Here is a 14,853-nt window from a genome sequence, read left to right as displayed (position 1 = left end):
TAGAGAATATGGATGGAAGGTACTATAAGACTATTGCAGGTTACCTCATTTCGAAAGCAAAAAAAAATCAATTTTTAACCATTGTAATTTAGATTTAGATTTCTTGGCTTTATTTTGATTTTACACTTGCAGTGAGGGTGAGTTTCTGTCCCTTTTTCCTTTTAATATCTGACAGTTCTCCAATATAACTGAGTCACTATGTCTCTTACAAATATGTAACATGCCTGTGAATCCTGTCTGTGACTACATGGTCTTATGAATAATGAATCCTTGGAGTTTGTATATTGACCGGTATATGGGAATAATATAATGTCTCTTTTTCAATGAGATATCACTAATAGTCTAGGAGTTATGGTAATGAGAGGTGCGTGTGATACATTCTGGAAACAGGATAGTAGGTTAATAGGGAGCATCCCAAACTGGAGGCGTATGTAAAAAGAAATTAGGAAGCAACACTTCAATCTTGCAGGTTTTTCTGAATTTCTCTTACTTAAGATATTACGTTTTATCCATCCACCGACTATACCACTTCAACCAGCTCAGGCCAATCCTACACAACAGCACACACATTCACGCCTCGGGACAAATTAGGGCCAACATTTTATATTAGTTTGTACTGTGAGAGGAAACGGGACTTTTTCACGATGAGAGGAGAAGATCATTTATTTTTATACAAACCCGAAATAATTTCCTCACCTCTTTACAAACCTGCACCTCAATTTGCTGTTGCAGGAAAGTGGACTCAGTTTCTGTTCTGTGTCTGTAAAAACATCAAACCATCAAATGGTGCAAACTGTTGTGTTTTGCGCCAACAAAATGTTTGAGAATCATTTCATTGTTTAGCAAACAAACTCAGATGGCTGTAACAGATTTGAATGATATTGGAAACATTTCCAGAATGGTTCCTGATCAGTGAAAAGTTGTTTAACGTCACTGTTGGTTTTTTTTTACAGAAAAGGAATGCTGAGATTTTCAATTCAGATTGTATGGCTGCCAAAAGCTGACGCTCAATGTCGGTGAGCAGGCCGGCAGACATCAGCATTGAAACCTCAGCTGCACAAAAAAGGGGGGGAAAAAATCGATGGTTAGTCCATCTGTCCATCCATCCATCCATCCATCCACATTTCTTGATTAATTCCTTTGTTAAAATATGTACCTTTTTTTTTTTTTAGAGAGAGAGAAAAATGTGCGTTTGTAATAGTTTTGTGTCCCAGTCTGTCTGTCTGCACATCATTGTTCAAACAATGCAGGCGAGATTGAAACTTTAGAAGTAGTGAATGGATTTAATTTATATTGTGCTTTTCCACTACATAAGTACCGGTAAGTCCCCAAATCACTTTGTATTGTTAATCACGTTCACCATTCAGACGGCTGCTCTTCAAGGTGTTCAGTCCATCCACTGGGAGCACTTCTGGGTTCAGTGCCTTGCTCACACACCCTTCAACATGTGGACAGAGAGGGAATTGAACTTGCAACCACAGCCACAGCCTTCTTGAAAACTGTTTTTAATATGGCTGTTTAATAGTTGTTGAAATATTTTTAAACTCATATAAACATCATGATTACCATTTGAATTATATTTTTTAAAATTATTATTTGTTAACTACAGATTAAAATACAGGGGTGTAAAAATGAGGGCTTTGATAAATCAGCTTGCTTTCTGACGATACTTTGTTTGCTTTTGCTCCATGTCGGTCCTCCCCCTTCCTCTCACTCTGTGTCCCTCGATCCAAGACCGAACAGCAGGGAGCCCCTGTGAGCCTGGTTCTGCTGAGCTTTCTTCCATAAAAGGGAGTTTTTCCTTTCCACCATCGCCTGTGTTTGCTCATGTTAAAGAGTTGGTGACAAGGTCACTGACAAGGTGATGACATCCAATACTCTGTGTATTTTAAACACACATAAAGGCTATGAGTTTATTATTTTTGATTTAATTCATCGCTAACAATTTTAACTGAAGGTCTAGTTTCAGCAGCAGCTAAATATTTCACTATTTTAAAATGTAAATTTGAATGCATTTTTATGACATTTTACCGTGATGTGACCCAGGATTGAGCGCCCAATGTGGAGTGGGGGACGGTGTTCCCCTGAAGCCTCATCCATTGGGTGTATGATTTCATCCTGCACAGACAATTCCTCCCGATTTAGCCTGCACAACAAACTTGTTTACATACCAGTGCATATAAAAACATCTGGTGTTTACCAGCTTGGAAATGTCATCTCTGCTGGGAGTCGGCTGGTATTAATGATAAAAAAAAAGATAGTAAATGTTTAATAAATGTCGGCGGTATAGCTCGTTTGGTAGAGCGGTTCAATTCCCATCTCTGCCTGCTTACATACCTAAGTGTCCTTGGGCAAGACACTGAACCCCAAACTGCTCCCATTGGAGTGACAGCGCCTTGCATGGCTGCAGCCTCCAATGGTGTGTATGGGTGAATGTGATGAATCATGTAAAGCGCTTTGGGGCTGCTCACACAGCTATAACGCGATATAAGTGAGATCCATTTACCATTTAGTAAGCCTAAAATACACACCAGTGATTTAAGGACCATATTAGACCCGGGGTTGGGGTGGGAAGGTGACCCCCACAACCAGAACAGGTGTTGTAACCAGGTAGGTAAGGTAAGATATTGCTTACATTTATCCATAAAAAAACGACAATATGATGGAACCGCCCTTTACTTGAACACTATCTGCAACGATGACAAAATATTAGGACTTCTTAATGGCTGGTGGGAGGAATATTTTGGCTTTAAAGCTATCAATAAACCTGTCTAAAGGTCAGCCATGTGCCAGGAAAGGTCACAGGACTGGTACTGACTTCAGAAGTGGAAGACAAAAAAGAAGCAGCTTGGGCAAAAGCAGCAAACTGCAAAATGTTTTCCAGACAGTAAACAAAAACAAAAAAACAAACACATCTGGTGTTCCCCAGCTTGGAAATCACATCTCTGCTGGGCTTTTGATGAGAGTCCAAAATAAAGCTGCAGCCACAAAGGGGAAAAAAATAAAAAAATAAATAAGAGGGAGATGAAGGTAGTAAGTGTGGCGGTTGGTGTGGTTCGGCTCCAGCCCACAGGAGGAGCGGGAGCCTCCACACACGGGCTGCGATTGGTTCAATCACGGCTAACTCCATTTTGGAAAAAACAGCTGTTTGAAGACAGAAGCTCCCCTCGTTGTTTGCGGACGCTTCTCTGAGAGAAAACACCCAGGCGTTATCTTTTCTTTACGCACAGCTCCTGTTACAATTTTATTTTCTTATTTCTCTCTCCCTGCTGCGTAAATCCACACGGCTTCATCTCCGGTCCCGGTGGCGTTTCTTTCTTCCCTTCTTTTTTTTTTTTTTTTTGTCCGACTGCCAGCAAACTTAACAGGAGACCCATGGTGTTGTATTCCCATTGTAACAAGTGGATAACAGGAGGCGACCCGACCAAGGTGAGTCGCTGCTCTTTCTGTCGCTTTGTTTGCGTCCGGGATTGTGTTTCTTTTTTCCTTTTTCTTATCTGCGCGCAGGAAAATGGAGCTGTGCCGTTGAAGTAAAGCAGCCGCAGCGAGCTGCACAGTCACGAAGCCTGCGATTCTTCTGCATGATTTTATTTTATTTTTTAAAAGAAGAAGAAGATGAAGATTTCTCTCTGCAGCCAGCCCCCGACGACGTCTAACCCACAGACAATACATGTTTCTCTCCCCCGACTGAATCCACAATGCATCCTCCTCTGTGTCAGCTTGTGTTGGATTATCTAATGACAGTCAATGATATTCGCAGTGTGCAATGATTCCAGCCGCCTCTGTGTTTTGTGTGTGTGTGTATTGTGTTTGTGTGTGTGTGTGTGTACAGTCACACAGGCTGGCATGCATGCACACATCCCTCCCACACATTAGCTGCTGCATTCAGTGCAACTAATGACAGCCTGGATTGCCGTGGAAAGCTCTCATCTCCCCTCTCGTCTTCCATCGGCTCTCCTCCACCGAAACACAAATCAACTCCAATTTCCCAAACTCAATGAAATAACATGGCAGCGCTGACAGCAGGTTGCATGCAACCTGCGGGCTGCTAAGTGAATTAGAGGCATGTCAGTCCAGGGTTTTTTGGGTGGGGGGGGGTTTTCTTCTTTTTTTTTCTTTCATGCAGACAGGGCAGTGGATGGAGACTCAGCAGCAGTGAGGAGGATGGTTGGTGGTGGTGGGGAGGGCTACCCCCCTACTTTGCATGAGTGTTGCTGGGCAAGGGCCATCGTTACTGGGCATGGATATTGGTGAAAATAAATACTGGCCTCTTGCCTGCCTGTGATGGTTTGCTTCAGTGTGGTCTGGCTGGGATGGGATGAGAAGTGGTCTCGGAGCTGGGTGCACAGTAATCTACGCATTAGAACAGGAAGACAGCCCTGTTGGCACTGTTGCAGTGTAACAAGTTGCTTTGGTAAACACAGCTGCCACGAAGCACGTTTTGACAGGCACACTTTTAACAAACTGTAATAACAGTCTGGATCTGTCATGTATGTGTGGCTTTGTTGTACATTTGTTTGTAAAGGAAGCAACAGGCAACTTGTGTGGGTTTATGTAAACAATGAAAAGGCATTGTGAATGGGTACAGATAAGTTGTCCCCGAGGGCTGCAACGAAAATTAATGTTCATTTTTTTCATGATAAAGTAGGACAGTCAGTCAAACTTTAGTTATTTGATTATTATTGGATTGCTGCAGTTCAAAGTGTCATACAGAAGATTATACAAGACAAAGGATGGCAGAAAAACAGTCAAACATAAACCAGTTAATAAGGTAAAGTAAGAAAGACTATTTGAATCATGAGGAAAAAGACTGACCTTGAAATAGCTTTTTAAAAAGACAAACATGATAAATGGTTTTATAATGTCAGAAGCATGGTTATATTTTCATTATTATCCTTCCAAAAATAGATTTTGGAACATAAGTACATACGATTTAGATCTAAAAGCCAATAACTAAATACAATATAATAGTCAATAAAACAACAAATTAAAATGCCAAAAGAGCAATAAAGACAAGTTCAATAACTCAATAAACAAATGCGTATGCCTTTAAGAGAGAGTTGAGAATTTGCATTCAGTCATTTTGTGACTTATTTCTGTTTTTACTGCAATAGTAAGTCCAAAAACATATTCTTTGTCTTGATTTATATACAAGATAAAAAAATCGTGTAAATCTTTGCTTTCTTTTCTGACAAAGTGATGCAATTTAGTTGAAAAATGACTCTCGCTCACATTTGATCTATGAGGCAGAGTTTCAAATGGCAGCATCACCCATGAGCTAAAATGTCACATTTCACAACATATGTGCCGTCGTCTTTTCCTGGAAAAAGAAAGAAATCACATGTCACAGTGGATTAGGCCACCTGATGAATTGTAAGATTAAATTTTGCACAGTCTGTACTGTTTGATGTGAGACATGGCTTCCTTTGGAGCAGCTCCCCTCCGCCTCGTCCTCCTCTCTTTGTACCAGCTAACCAAACATGGTCTGTTATCTATCAAAATGGCCAAGAGGATTGGAGAGCAGCCAGGACAGAGAGAGCAGTGATGCTAGAAAATCCCCACTACTAGAGAGAGACGCACACGACCCGCTGACCTTGGAAAGAGCCCTGCAGAGCTTCACCTCCTGTATTTCAATCGTATGTACAGATTCAGAATGAGAAACACAAAGGAAGAAAGCAGCACATTTGCCATTGAGGCTGCACGTGACGATGACCCGGGCCGTCGTGAGGACTTGGGCCCTCGGGCTTCGACACATCTTCTGATGTGTGATACCCGTTATTCTGAGAACAGTTGGGTCATGAGTAATCAGGTTGTGCAATAGTACAGTTATAGTTATCTGCAGTGTTGCATGAGCAAATACTCTCCAACACCATTCTCCTCCTCCAACTCCTTCAGTAAATGGAAGGCGCATCTGCTGAGAGCAGAGAGCTGCCAACAATAACATGATTACCCTGAGAACTTTTGGACCCTCATATTGCTGCGCTCACAGCCTGCATTTAGCACACACAGTGCCAGGGGGTGGGGTGGTTGCTGTGTGTGGTTGTTTTTCTGATAAGACTCCTCCAGATTTTTCATGATTTTATAAGTTTTTTTTTAGTAGCTACACTGAACAGTATGGATTTCAGAAGCTTGTGCACCACATTAGTTTTGATGGTACACTGTCACTCCACTGAATCGCAGTTGACAACTCCGTATCAGATGGTGTACTTGAATAACAGTGTGATCCTGTCTGTCATCTGCGTGCGCCACCTGTACTTTCAGGAAATGAATAAATGAAGCTAAACAGAGTGGTAGTAGCATTTCGATGTGGGCAAAGAAACTTGGTGTGTAACGAGACAGCGTTAAGCATTAATAATAAAAGGGGCACCACCAGAGAATCTGGAAATAGCTAATTACCAAAATATCAGGAAAGATAGTGAATATTTCTGTGCCAAATATAACAATCTTAAATAAAAGGGAAGATGTGACAACCGAGCGCAGACTGTTACAAACAAGCGAATGTCATCAATAAATATGCAGTCAGTGGTTCTCCCAGAGCCAAAATGGAGGACGTGTTTCACAGATGCAGAACCGAGTTGCTGTGACAACAGAAAGACACTTTCTGAGATCATGTGACTATAACTGGCAGCTCTGTTAAGACGCAAGAGTTTTAACTGGATGTCGGCACATGCAGTTAAGAGGCAGTTGGCCGTACAGTTATCCAAAGGCAAAATGTAGCAGTTTAGGTGCTACAAGCAACTGTGTGGGAGCGTTTATCTAATCTCTCACTGAGTGTTGACGCGTGCACGAAGTTGGCGTTCATGAAGGGAGACGAAAGGAGAAGAGTTCTGGCGAGAAAAATGTGCATTCCGATTCTCTGGTTCCTTCACACAGAAGTTGAAGTGGCTTTTGGAGCTCACCCGGCTCTCCGGTGTCTGAGGTGAAGGAGCAGAGTTTCATGCTCGCTTTCAGGCTAATTTCACTGCACTGCCCAGACAAAAGCTCTGGTACTTGGTTGGACAAGGGTGAGGCTGCGGTGTCGGAGGCTTGTGTTGAAGTCCGCGGTAAATCGTGTGTCACTAGGTCTGGATTTGGTGTCCCGAACCGGAACTGTGGGGCCTCAGGTTTTTGTACCTGACGCTCGTCCCCGCAGACCTCAGCTGCGTCTTAACCAATCTCTTTGCGATGGTCTTGGGATCAGAGGGCAGTCTCCTCCTCTGGGTGCGACAGAGTTGGTGGAGCCCCCTGTCGGTGAGGTGAGGGATGCAGCTTACACCCCCCGGGGTGGTGGTGGCGTTTTCAATGCTACAGTTTCTTTGTTCAAAGAGAAACGTGGCTTCCCCTCCCCCCTTTTGTCAGGAGTGGGGCAATGTCGCTGGGTGTAGTGATATCGAGGTCCTGACAATTTCTGATACTGTCAGAAAATTATCTCAGGTCGTCTGTTGCACAATGGTGACAACAAGGTACATGTAGGCTGTGTCAGGAAAACAAAAACTCAGAGAATTTTTCACAACCACATTCAACTAAAGCATTTGGACATTAACCTGCACAGATCCAAGGCTGCTGCGGCTCGCGGTGAAAGTGAGCCGCACTTAAAGCTAATTTGATATTGTTTACCTGGAGACGCTGTGATCCCGCCAGGTATGAGGAACGCAGCCGATCATGACAATGACGTCGCTAAATATGTTTCCACTTAACTTTGTCGAGAGCAAAGGGTTTAAATTAAAAGAATATAATATTTTCTCTGCATTTTCTTATTTTAGACTAGTCAACTAGTCTAAAATTTATTAGCAATACAATTCCAATTGTGAACCCCTCACTTTACCACACCACAGATTTTACACCGTGATGCTGGTCTTTAATCAGGGATGGATAAAATTGCAATGAATAGCTGCCTTCATTCATTTCTCCATGAGTAGCCAACAAGGTTTTTTTCCCCTCTTCACTCCCAGACAGCTTTGTCTGTATTCCACTTGTCGTCTGGCTGAAGGTTGAACCAGTTTTCCTCGACATGCGCGTACGAATGCGCAGCGTGCATTCATAAATGGAGCGTGCAGCCCTTCATTGGGAATGTGAGGCACATACAGTCAAGGATTTTCTGCAGTAAGGACAGAGCGTTGTATGCTTTTAGCTAAATATACACATCTCGTCTCAGAATTAGATCAAATCCGTTCTAGATTTGTTTGAGATTACGTCCACAATAAGTCGCCTGCCCAGAGATCTTCCAGCCACGTTCAAGATAACGAGGATCAGAAAACAACAGCCACTGTCTGAGTCAGTGAGCACAACGCTCGTGGTCTATTTTTGTGTCTCCTCTGTATAATCACGGGTTCAATGTGTACATATTTTGTGCAGTGGGATTTGTCAGTTCAACTGCGCTGACCTCCAACCACATTCTTTACCCTGTGCTCAGAGGCTGTAAGCGCCTCTCTTTTTAGCTTCCTGACTTCCCCAGGAGGAGAAAATGAGTGCCGTCACCCCAGCCTTTAGTGTCTTGTGTGACAGATGGAAACATCCCTCTGATGCACTGCAGACCTTTTGTCAGAGAGTCTGGTTATAACAAGCAGACGGAGTATTTGCATCCCCAGTTCATCCCTCAAATCAAAGCTGAATTTCTCCTTTTTTGGTTGTGTAGAAATCTCATTGACTGTTCTATTTAATGATTAAACACACACAAGACTGGTATAAAAAAAAGAAATACTTCTGGCAAACCCGTACAAGGTTCATTCATAATAATTTAATTTCCCCATTAATATGTTTTCATGCCATCGTTTTCTGTCAAGCACCTCTGAAAGTCTAATTTTACTAACAGCACTGTGGACCAAATGCATTATCTCTTTGGATTTTAATAACGGTGATGGAGATGGTGACGGCTCACAGGTACGTGTGACGAATCGACAATAGTGGTGCTAAAAATAGTAACAGACATACTAGTCACATGTGCTGAAAGCTGCCCCTGTCATGTCGGGGCTGCTCCGTGGTGTTCCTGCTCTCCTGTTCTACATGGGTTCTCTTGCGGAACTTTGGTTTTCTCCCACACTTGATGGATATGAATGCGAGTGTTTGTCTCTTGTGTGTGATTTGTGGATCTGCATGTCCAGGCCAGAACCTGGCTCCACTCTCAGCAATTTTGGATTTGCTCCAGTCTAGAAACAGTCTGAGACAGTTTAGAAGATCAATGGATGGAAAAGCTTGTATTTGGACATGGTCCAGTATTTCACTTCCTTGGGAATCTGCAAACAATTTTTTTTTTTTTTGGTGTCACTTCGTAGTTTGTCATTTGTCATTTTGTCATTTTCTGCTGCATTATCACATATTTCTTTTATCCAAAGCTGCTGTGTAGTGGCATGGCGCTTGTGGACATTCTGAGAGGATCCCAGGCTGTCTGTGGTTTCATGACTGTGATAGCAGCCGTCCCTCAACTCGTATCGCTGTAGGACATGTGATCACAGATTTAAAGCCATGATAAAAGATATTATCAAGGAGTTCCCGTCTGTCTATCTGAAATGGCGAAAAGCACACAGCACATGGTGGACCGGGGCAAACAGAGGTTGGCCATAATATATATATATATATATATATATATATAACTGCAATAAATCATTTTTTTGGGGGGTACATAAGGCCAACAGAAACAAAGTATGACAACAATATTTGCATGTTGTCATGTTTAAAAATTTCTATTTGTACTTTGTAGCGTCAATAGTGGCTTATTTTGATGACTGGCAGCTTAAGAGCGTCACAGTAGTTTTATTACAGTTCCGGAAACCTGGTGAAGGTAAATCCTTAATTTAAACAGATTTCTGCTTAATAATTGGGCTCCAGCAGTTTCTGAGAGGAAATATTTTGACTTTAATGCACTGAATGCTCCACTGTGACCATCAGTTAGTATCGGCACGTTTGAATTTTTAGAGGATTTTGCTGTACCGGTAAAAAAAACGTTTGAGTAGTGAGACAGCCGACAGAGAGGAGGTAGTTCATAAGAAGCTCAGTAGGAAGCTTCAGGTTCGTCAACATTGCACCGTATCATCATGGGAATATGAAGAGCTTAGCAAATGGATACTCTATACCGGAGCAGTGTTGTGTGGTCGCTGTGCAGTAACCTTTTATACTTAATGCTTGACTTGCTGCAATATTCGACAAAATGATGTTGCTGAGGAGAAAAGCAGTCTGCATGGCTGAAGTAGCAGGAATAAAGGCCACTGCGCAGAGTAATGTCCACTTTTTATTACAGTCTTTTAAGGTATCTCCTATTAAAAGAGAGTTTTCCTCCTTTTTGCTTACTCATAAAGGAATGCTTTCTTTTCTAGCCTTTTTTTTAAGTGGACTGTCATGAATTTCAAATTTTTTTCATGTTGTGTGTAATGTACAATTTGAATGCTATCTTTAAATCTCAGTACCTCACAATGATCGCTTTAAAATATCCCATGTCCCCAGCTTGTCCTTGCATAAACACCAGGTGTGCCGCTCACATAAGGTTATAAAATTAGTATTGGTATGTCAAAACCAAACTTCAGCACACACCTGCAGTACTCAAGCAATATACCCTGCAGGAGGTGGATGCTACAACAACTACAGCCATTTTTACATGTACATGTAGAACATCGTGTGCAACAACCAGCATGGACACAGTATTGTTAAACATGCATTTTCCATGAGGGAATATTATCATATGAGACATGCTGATCATTACAAATAATTCTACCCTGGTGATCTGAGCTGTTCCTTATTTGTTAAACTGGGTCAACAGTGAAATATAGTTTACAGTAACCACTACGAAAACAAACCTGCCATGCCTAGCTGTCAGTGAGAGCTCAAACCACAAACTGAGTTACATACATACATACACTGGCATTTCACTTGTCCAACCCAATCAGGTCAACTTGAGCTTTATGTGGCCCCTGAATTAAAATGAATTTGATGACCCTGCTGAATGTCAGATACAAAGAAATATATTAATCTATTTTAGGACCCATAATTTTTGCTAAAACTACAAATTGTCACTGGGAATATAGCATATTGACATGTTATGCAAGTTGTCCCATGAGATTATGATAATTGCCAGCTGAATGGAATAATGCCAACTCCATATCATGACATCTGGTGGTGGGGTGTTATTCAGCATACCACTCAGAGTGACCCATGTCCACTGAAAGCATCAACAATGGGCATGCGAGCATCAGAAGTGGAGCGCTCTGCAACGGAAGAGTGTAGTCTGATCTGATGGATCCCATTTTCTTTATGATTGTGCGGATGGTCAAGTGTGTATCTGTGTGTGTGACTTAACTGGGAAACACATGACACCAGGATGCACTATGGGAAGAAGGTGAGCAGCTGGGGGCAGTTTGATGATTTGACATTGGATTCTGACACTCATGTGGATCTACCACCTACTTAAGGATTGTTGCAGAACATTCACACTGACGTATTGATACTGTATTCCTTGATGGTAGGGTCCTCGCTTCCTGATTTATGCAGAATGATAATGCCACAAAGGAAAGGAAAATGGTTCAGAAGTAGATTTGGTAACATAGCAACCAGTTTGGATTTGGTCTCCAAATTTCCCAGATCCCCAGATCTCAATAAAATCTAGTATTTGTGGCATCTGATAGACAAACCAGTCCAATCCAGGGAAACCCAAACCTGGCAACTCACAGAACTGCTGCCAACATGATGGCGTCAGAGGACTTGTCGAGTCCATGGCGCAATTTGTCAGGGCTGCACTGGCAACAAACCGGGACTCTCATGATATTACACACGTGGGCATAAGTCTTGTTTTTATGCTCGCAAACTGTGTACTTGGTTGAGCTGCAGCCACTCTCCACTTGATGAATATCAACAGGTTAGCGGATGGTGTTGTCAAGGTTGCATATGTGAGAATTGGATCTATACATACTGCTTTGTGTGGCTCATATATAGTTTGGCCTTGTGTTTTTATCAGGGGTGATCTCCACAGTGGCAACACACCTGTGTTTCAGCACGGGGCCAGCTGGTTTAATGTAATAAACTGAGTTGCACCTTATTTCAGATGGATTGGCTCACATCATCAGCACACATTTCACAGATTTGATTGATGTTGTTGAGTACACACAGTTTTCAGTTTGCTTGTGAAGAGGATTTTTAATCAAGTCTTATTATGTAAATGGTTCATCATCCATGTGAACTGGTTTGGAAGTAAACCCAGACGGGCCTTTTTTTGGCCCAGCTGGTCGATGGAAGATAATTTGATGAGAATCCCTCTTTATGCGAAAATGAGCTTTAATTACTTTAGAAGGAGTGGCCCATTTTAAATTCTGTGATGTTGAGTAAAGTGTTAAAATCTGTGAACCGTTAAAGTGATGAGACAGGAAAATCCCTTGAGGGTAAAAAGAACAACGCAATCCTCACAGTTTGACAGCGAATCAGAGGCTTGTGAGCTGCTTTCTGCTTATATTTGATCCACTTTGGTAAATTTCAGTTTGCTTTAAATTGTTCCAATGTTTTCTCAAAAGGTTTTCATCCAAACCCCAGAGGAGAAAAGACAATTAGCTCAATGGCTGCTTAAAGGAACCAGGGAAACAAACAAACAAACAAAAAAAAAGGATGAAAGTGATTAAAGTTTGCCTGACAGTCATACAATAAAACTTTATTACATTTCTCATTGTGGCACCAGAGGACTGAGTTCATCAAATAGCGGGGTTGATCAAACCATGCCTTGTATCACTTTTCCAATTCAGGATTATGAGGCATTGGAGCCAATCACTGATGACAATGGGTGAAACCAGGGTACACCTGGATGAGTTGCCAGTCTAAAACAGGCCAAGCGCACAGAGACAGAAGGAGACTGTCACGCACACTCAATGGCACATCCACACAGTGTTTAGGGTCATCAACTGGCCTTAAAGCAATGCTGCATTATTGGGTCAAGATGCAATACTTACTATTGTTCTTGAATATCATGATACCAATATGATGGCCTTGCTGATCTTCTCTTTGTTTTGTTTTTTTCATCAAGTGTGTCTGCTGTTCTCATCTTCAGCACTTCAGAAGAGAAGCAGTTTTTTTTGACTTTGCTATATTATTTATTTCTTGATTTTTTTTAAAATGTGTGTATATATATATATATATATTTGTCCTGTGCTTCTGTGCCCTCTAGGCACCAGGTATAAAAAGTTAAGGCAGCAAATTAATTTAAAAAAAGTTTAATTCAATGCTTTTTCTTTTTGTGTTATTTACAGTTAATCAAATTAACTTTGAGAGCATGAGTGCATTACGCATAGAAACATAATTTATTGTGGTTCAGTCAATCTTTTGCAATATCTTTATTGCACATGACGATAAATTGGCAACATTGTGCAGCTCGACAATGCATGTTTTTGAACGACAGTACACAGAAAAAAAACTTGTGCATGCACAGAGAGAACATGCAAATTACATCTAGGGAAGCACACTACTGTGTTGCCAGGCAGCAGGTTAATTACAAGCTTTGGAAATTAATTTATGAGCTAATGACAAAAAGGAGAAGCAACAGCAACAGTCGAGATGAAATGCCAACATGCAGATCTTAGTTTCTCTCGGCACGCTATGTGTATTGAAGGCTACTGATGGTTAACGCTAATGTTGCATGCAGTCAGACATATTTAATGCTGCTGTCAGGAGGACTGAGCAAGTTGAGAATTACTGAGGAGCTCCTCTGTCAGTAAACAGGTGTTTTGTGAAATAATAACAGAACTGCACTTCAGTGGAAACAGTGAGCGACAGCAGACCTGAACCTCTCTGACTGTTAAGAATAAAAAAAATCCATGAAATGATATTCTCTGCACTTGTATTTATTACAAAGAGCTATAGAGCCAGAATCATGGCACCATTTGTGTACATTATTAAAAAAAAAAAAAAGCCATTGACAAAACATCAATGCACCGTTTCATTGAATCACCTTATCAAATGGATTAATTTCACCAGTATATAATGGTTTTTGATGTAGCTTGTTAAGGGTGAGGCAGGCTGAAGGTAAACATGTGAAGGCCGGTTACACCCTGGGTGATTTGTTCATTTATCAAAGGCGTGTCGTTCAAAGCATAAGCTTGATATTGCAAGACTCGGGTGTGGCGATCCTTATCAAGTCTATCATTTGTGTGATTTAATTTAACATTTTTCATTGTACATGAGCACGTTTCAGCCAGACATTAAGTGTGTTTCTTGACTGTACATGAATCCATGTCGAGGTTTGTTCATAAGACGTGCACCTAACTCTGGATCCAGCTCCCTGGGACCTGCAGCTTCGTATGTCAGGAAGTAGATGTAAGGGTAAAGTTAGTTGACTGTCAGGAGCTTGTAAAAACCGCTGCACTGCATGTTTTCTCAGAAAAAAACACGTGCTTTATTGCATCATCAACATGGTGTGTAAAAACCAGCTTCGAATTTGACTGTGGCGCCAAAGCACAAGGAGCAGTAAAATAACCCGGACTCAATTGTAAATCCAGCTGTATTGAATTCATTTTTGTTACTAGTTTGTTTTTTTGTGTAAGTGACAAGTTTCATGAAGATATGGTGATGCTATGCCGGTTTGAGCTTGTCTTGTAAATGCTCTTTTGGTTGTGATGCTTCGATATTGAACCTTTTAACAGCAATATTCTATATCAAACACATATTGAATACATAGATAAGTAGAATACTAAAATGATTTTGTGATGTTTTTCCATTTTAAAGGTGACAGATGTAGAAACCAGATATAAGTTCTAAGCAGAGTGTAAAATATGCAACGATTTTAGTTTTTAAATTGTAACTTTTCATTTAGTAGTGGTGGCCAAGAGGCGGCCTTGGGATCAGAAGTCCTGAGGCTCAAATCCCACAGTTGACGTGTCGCCACTGTGGATCCCTGAGAAAGACCTTTGA

General features: G+C 41.4%; 1 protein-coding gene across 1 annotated transcript in view; it reads left to right on the top strand.

Moving 5' to 3' along the window:
• The first annotated feature begins 3,153 nt into the window (after positions 1 to 3,153).
• The window catches only part of pkig (protein kinase (cAMP-dependent, catalytic) inhibitor gamma), a 33,050-nt gene continuing 21,350 nt past the window's right edge, over positions 3,154 to 14,853 (top strand). Inside the window, exon 1 of the mRNA XM_080496471.1 lies at positions 3,154 to 3,429. The gene's annotated coding sequence lies outside the window, so the exon portion shown is untranslated. The remainder of the gene's footprint in view (positions 3,430 to 14,853) is intronic.

The sequence above is a fragment of the Blennius ocellaris genome (genome assembly GCF_963422515.1).
Source record: "Blennius ocellaris genome assembly, chromosome: 5".
In the NCBI taxonomy this organism is placed as follows: Eukaryota; Metazoa; Chordata; class Actinopteri; order Blenniiformes; family Blenniidae; genus Blennius; species Blennius ocellaris.
Note: the sequence above shows the minus strand (reverse complement) of the source record. Positions and strands in the feature narration are given on the sequence as shown.